At 55.8% G+C, this 4,991-nt stretch overlaps 1 pseudogene; it reads left to right on the top strand.

Moving 5' to 3' along the window:
• The first annotated feature begins 645 nt into the window (after positions 1-645).
• Positions 646-813, top strand: LOC133106485 (U2 spliceosomal RNA; annotated as a pseudogene).
• The last annotated feature ends 4,178 nt before the right edge of the window (positions 814-4,991 follow it).

Raw genomic sequence — 4,991 nt, forward strand, 5'->3', positions numbered from 1 at the left:
GGAGGGTGAGCCAGATGAAGGGGTTGGAGAACCGGTGGAAGGACCTGAACTGGCTGGGCGTGCATGGGCGGCTACCGGTGAGGGATGTGCTCTACAGGCACTCCCTGACCCGGAACAAGCTCTGTCCAAGGGAGGGATGTCTTCGGGAGGAGACAGTTAGACATGTGTTCTGGGAGTGCGGGTTTGCAAAGAGGGTATGGGGAGAGGTGGGGTTGTTTTATACATTGATCAGGGGACTCAGTTATGAGAAAGTAATGAGAGGGAAGGGATACTTTGATTTGAGGGGAAGGAACCGGTTTTTGTGGTGGTTTATGATTTCTCTGACAAAGTTCTGTTTATGGGAGGCCAGGGGGGTCCTGGTGGAAAAGAATATTGTGTGGGGGGTGGGGCGGGTGGTGGGGAGGATTAGGGGGGAGGTGCAGAGGAGGCTGCACTATGATATGGGGAGGTGGGGGTACCACCAGGCTAAGGAGAGGTGGAAGGGGCTGTGGGATGAGGGATAGGGGGGGGGGGCCGCCCAGTAGAGGGCAGGATGGGGAATGTCATTGTGGAATGTAGATGGGGAATGTAATTGTGGAATGTAATTGTAATGTATGTAAAGTTTGAATGTATGTAACTGTAATGTCTTGTGGTTTTCCAAATAAAATATTTTTTAAAAAATCTGTTCTTATCAGTTTAATATCTGATACATCCCCTATCAGGGGACTATATATTAAACAGATTTTTGGCACAGGGAGTCGGAGAAGGAGCTTGCTCCGTCCGCTTCAAGCATCGACCCGTTATTGCAGTGCGTTCGGGAACGGTGTGCCTCTCCAAGTTTTGTGCAAAAAAAGGTTGTGTTTTGTTGTCCTTTACGAGGTGGGTGGGTTGCCCTGTTCTTCCCCCTTTTTGTTTGTTTGTTTGTTTTTTTGTATGTAAATTGTGTTGTAAATAGGCTGAATATGTGCCCTTGTTGTAAGTGTGCTTGCCTCTGTTTTTTAGCAAAATGATGTAGTAGTTTTGTGTGCGGGACGTAACTGTTTGTTATTGCGCTGTCTCGCTTTTCCCACCTTCCCTCTCGGATTGTCTGTCCGGCCGGCTGGCAGCAGTGGCAACCCCGGGTCAGTGGGAGTGGCTGGGAAGGGGGCCGGAGGCGCCTGGTGCGCTGAAAGGTCACATTTCGCTCGGGTTTCTCTTCAGCACGCACAAATCTTTCGCCTTTCGGGACAGCAAACCTGAGCGAAATGGACTTTCTTTTTTTCCTAATTGCTTTGTCTTTTAACTCACTTTTGTTTTCTTTGAATTACATAGTGTTTTTTTGGATATTCTGTGTTTTTGTGAACATTTTTTGAATCACTCTTTTGAAAATTTGTTATTCATTTATTTTTATGTCTCTGTTCCTTATGGTTTAAGTGTGTGTTTAAAATTTTTTGTTTGTGTTATTGAGTGTGTTTTAAAAAAGGAAAAATTTAAAATTGTTAAGAAATTTAAAAAAACCAATAAAACTACCTTTTACTAAAGATTTCCGTGGAGAGGAACGCACCTGAGTTTGTGCTATTTTTGGATGCTCCGTCCACAGGACGGGGCAGCTTCGAACGGTTTAAGGACAGACGGCAATGTGCGACAGGTATGCGGGTTGCTTGCGAGTCGCCGATGAGCCGAGCCGACTTGCTCGTTTCTGGCTTATCGCCTGCTTGCCGCGTGCGATCGATGCCCCGCTCGCTAAATAGCTTTGGTCGCTGCCTAGAGAGCAGCTATTCAGTAAGTAACTCGGTAGTAAGTACGTAACAGTGTACTCGGTATGTGTTGAGTGTTTTTGGCGGCTGTGCCTGCCAGTGGAGGACAGTGTATCTTGGTGGGAGGAGCAAGCTGAGACCGGCCAGTCAGTGCGTGCGCAGGGTTCTTGGGAAGGCGGGGAGGGGGGCCGGCCCCTGGGCCAGGTGGCGTCTGCCCCGAGCGCGGTCCGGGGCCACCGGGAGGGCGCCGTCGGCAGGGGCCAGTTTGTGGTTATCGCTTCTCGGCCTTTTGGCTAAAAGAAAGAGAAGAGGATGGAGACACCAGAAGGTGGATTGCCGGCCTATCGGGTGCGGCTGCAGAACATGGTTCGTGTGGAGATGGAGGAGGGAGAGAAACGAAACGGCTTTAATTTGGATTTTTTTGTTGAAAAAGTTTTGAAAGATCTGTTGATGGTGGATCGGAAAACAGTGTTTTGTTTGCAGGATTTTTCCCAAAGAGGGTTTTTTGATTTAACCTTTTTTTCGGAAGCGGCGTGTTTTAATTTGCATCAGAAGTTTTTGGAGTGCGAAGGAAATCCAGCGCTACAAGGCATTACGATGCACTTGCTCTACACCAAGGCCCTGAGACCTCTTACCGTCCATATGTACAACCCTTTTGTGCGGGAGGAGGACATCTTGGCTTTCCTGCGGAGGTATTGTTCGGAGGTGAAGGAGGCAGTCAAGCTGAAGGACAAGTTTGGCTTCTGGAACGGTAAGAGGCGGTTTTATGTACGTTTCAAGCAAGATCCCTCAGGTGTGGGGGGGATCGCGCATCCACCAGGGGCCTTCTCCATAGGCCCGGACAGAGGCTACCTGGTGTACCCAGGCCAGCCATTGTACTGTAGACGGTGTGGGATGTACGGGCACGTTAAGGCGGTGTGCTCCACCGACCGATGCAGACATTGCGCATCGACGGAGCACGCAACAAAAGACTGTGTGGCCCCGAAAACATGCAGTCTCTGCGGGAGTGTGGAGCACCTTTTCCGGGCTTGCCCGGAAAGGGTGAGGTCATTTGCGGCCTTGGTGCAGGGTGAGTTTGGGGCCTACTCTGGGCCTCCTGGAGGTCGAGCACGGCCTAGCACCAAGAAGGCCGGGCGAGAAGCAGGGGAGTCGGCTACGGAGGGAGGGCAGGCCTCGGAGCACGGGGCTGGGCCTTCCAGCACTACAAGCCCAGGCTCTGCGGCGGCCTTGGCCACTAGGCCGGTTCAGGAAGGGGTGGGGCCTGGGGGGCTGGCTCCTGTTCTGGATCCGTCCCCCTGTCCTGGGCATGGGGGCGAGGCCTCAGTCTTGGAGGAGCCACGGAGCGGCACGGATGGGAGACCGGAGCAGGAAGCAGGTGGATCCAGTGAGGTCATGGCGGCTGGGTCTGGGTCTGGGTCTGGGTCGGGTCCGGGTCCGGTTTCCGGTTTCCGGTGCGCCCCGAGCTCCGGTCCGGGTCCTGCTCCTGGGTCCGGTCCGGGTCCGGGATCCGGTCCGGCTAGGAGTTCCGGTCCGGGTTCTGGTCCGGTGCCGGGTTCCGGTCCGGCGAGGAGTTCCGGTCTGGGTCAGGATTCCGGTCCAGTCCGGGCTTTCGCGCCGGCCACGAGGCCAAGAGATCGGGATCCTGTTCCGGCGCTGGGAGGCATGGATGGGAGGTCCAGGGGTGAGCAGATCTTCGGGCCTTCCTCGCGTCCTGGCCTGGGTTTGGGGCTGGGAGCAGTGGTGATGAAGGCGAGGGCCGTGGCGGAGGAGTCCGGGGTCCCGAGAGAGGGTTCGCCAGAGCTTTTCTCCCCCCTGTCGGTGCCTCTTGGTGAGGAGGTCTTGTCCCCGGAGGCGGAGGGAGCGGCTATGTGCACCACTGCGGACCTGCAGACCCCGTTGGCGTGGGGGGACAGCCCTCCTCCAGAGGGAGAGGTGCCGGACTGGGCGCAGGTGGCAGCACGAAAGCGGGTTCGCTCGGGGGACTCAAACGGGAGGGAAGCAAAGGCGGGACCAGGCATCCCTCTGCAGAACAGGTTCCTGGCCCTATCGGACTCGGCGGAGGGGGAGGCCCAGGAGGTGGACATTGAGGTGGACCGGGAGGAAGCACCTGGAGCCTCTGCGGCCTCAGCAGGACCGGCAGTCAGCCCGTCTTCCCAGTTTGTGGGCTGGGATGTGGCGGGAATTACAGGGGTGATGGGGATGGAGAAAGGACTCGAGGGAGGGGGGGACTCCTCCGAGAAGGAAGGAGATTGAAGGTAAGGGTTGGGTAGGTAAAACATTTTGTTTAAAATAATGGTGTGTAATGTGGTTACTTTGAATGTGCGGGGGTTGCGGAGCTCGGGGAAGAGGCAGGCACTTTTTGCCTCTTTGGCGGCAACAGGTGGAAATGTTTTTTTGTTGCAAGAGGTGCATCTTCGGGACATGGGAGACGTACTTCTCTTTACAAAGGAGTGGACGTGGGGCCCATCGGCGTGGTCGGTGGGCAGCGTTCATGCCGATGGGCTGGGGATCCTTGTAAGGGGAGTAGGTATGGAAGTCCAGGAGTCTGTGGACATTGTGGCGGGGCGGGCAATGTTCACAGACATTGATAGCGCTTCTTGTAAATTACGGGTTGTGAATGTGTACGGGCCGACTCGGAGTGGGCGGAGGCTGGAGGTTTTCAGGGAGCTGGTGCCCAGTCTGTCCACCTCCAGGCGGATCATCCTGGGGGGGGACTTCAATGTGTCGCTGGATGGGGGTGGGGCTAGCGCTGCTGGAGTGGATCATTCGGCGAGAGCGCTGGCAGAGCTGGTCAGGGACTACGGCCTTGTCGACTCCTTTCGGGCAGTGCATCCGGCGGTTCCAGGCGTTACCTGGCGTAATTCCAGGGGAGCTGCGAGCCGCCTGGATTACATCATCGTGCCTAAGGAGTGGGTGGGGGTGACCGCCACGCTGCAGCCTTCATGGGCATCGGACCATGACATGCTGCAGGTGGCGGTCCCCATTCCCGACACGCAATGGGGGCCGGGGTACTGGAAGCTAAATACCTCCCTAATAAAAACTAGGGCTTTCCAGGAGGCTTTTAGAGGGTTTTATAAGGCCGTGAGGGCTCTGCGGGGCTTATACCCCACAGCGGTAGAGTGGTGGGAGGCGGCCAAAGCGCGTTTCGGGCTGTTCTGCCGAAACTTCAGCATGGCGCAGCGGCGGAGGGAGCGGGCTGAGGTGAGGAGGTGGTTAGATGTCCTCACCTATATGCACGCCCAGCTCAACAGGGGGAGGGCAGTGAAGTGGGAGGCT

This window comes from Conger conger, chromosome 12 (assembly GCF_963514075.1).
Source record: "Conger conger chromosome 12, fConCon1.1, whole genome shotgun sequence".
Classification (NCBI taxonomy): domain Eukaryota; kingdom Metazoa; phylum Chordata; class Actinopteri; order Anguilliformes; family Congridae; genus Conger; species Conger conger.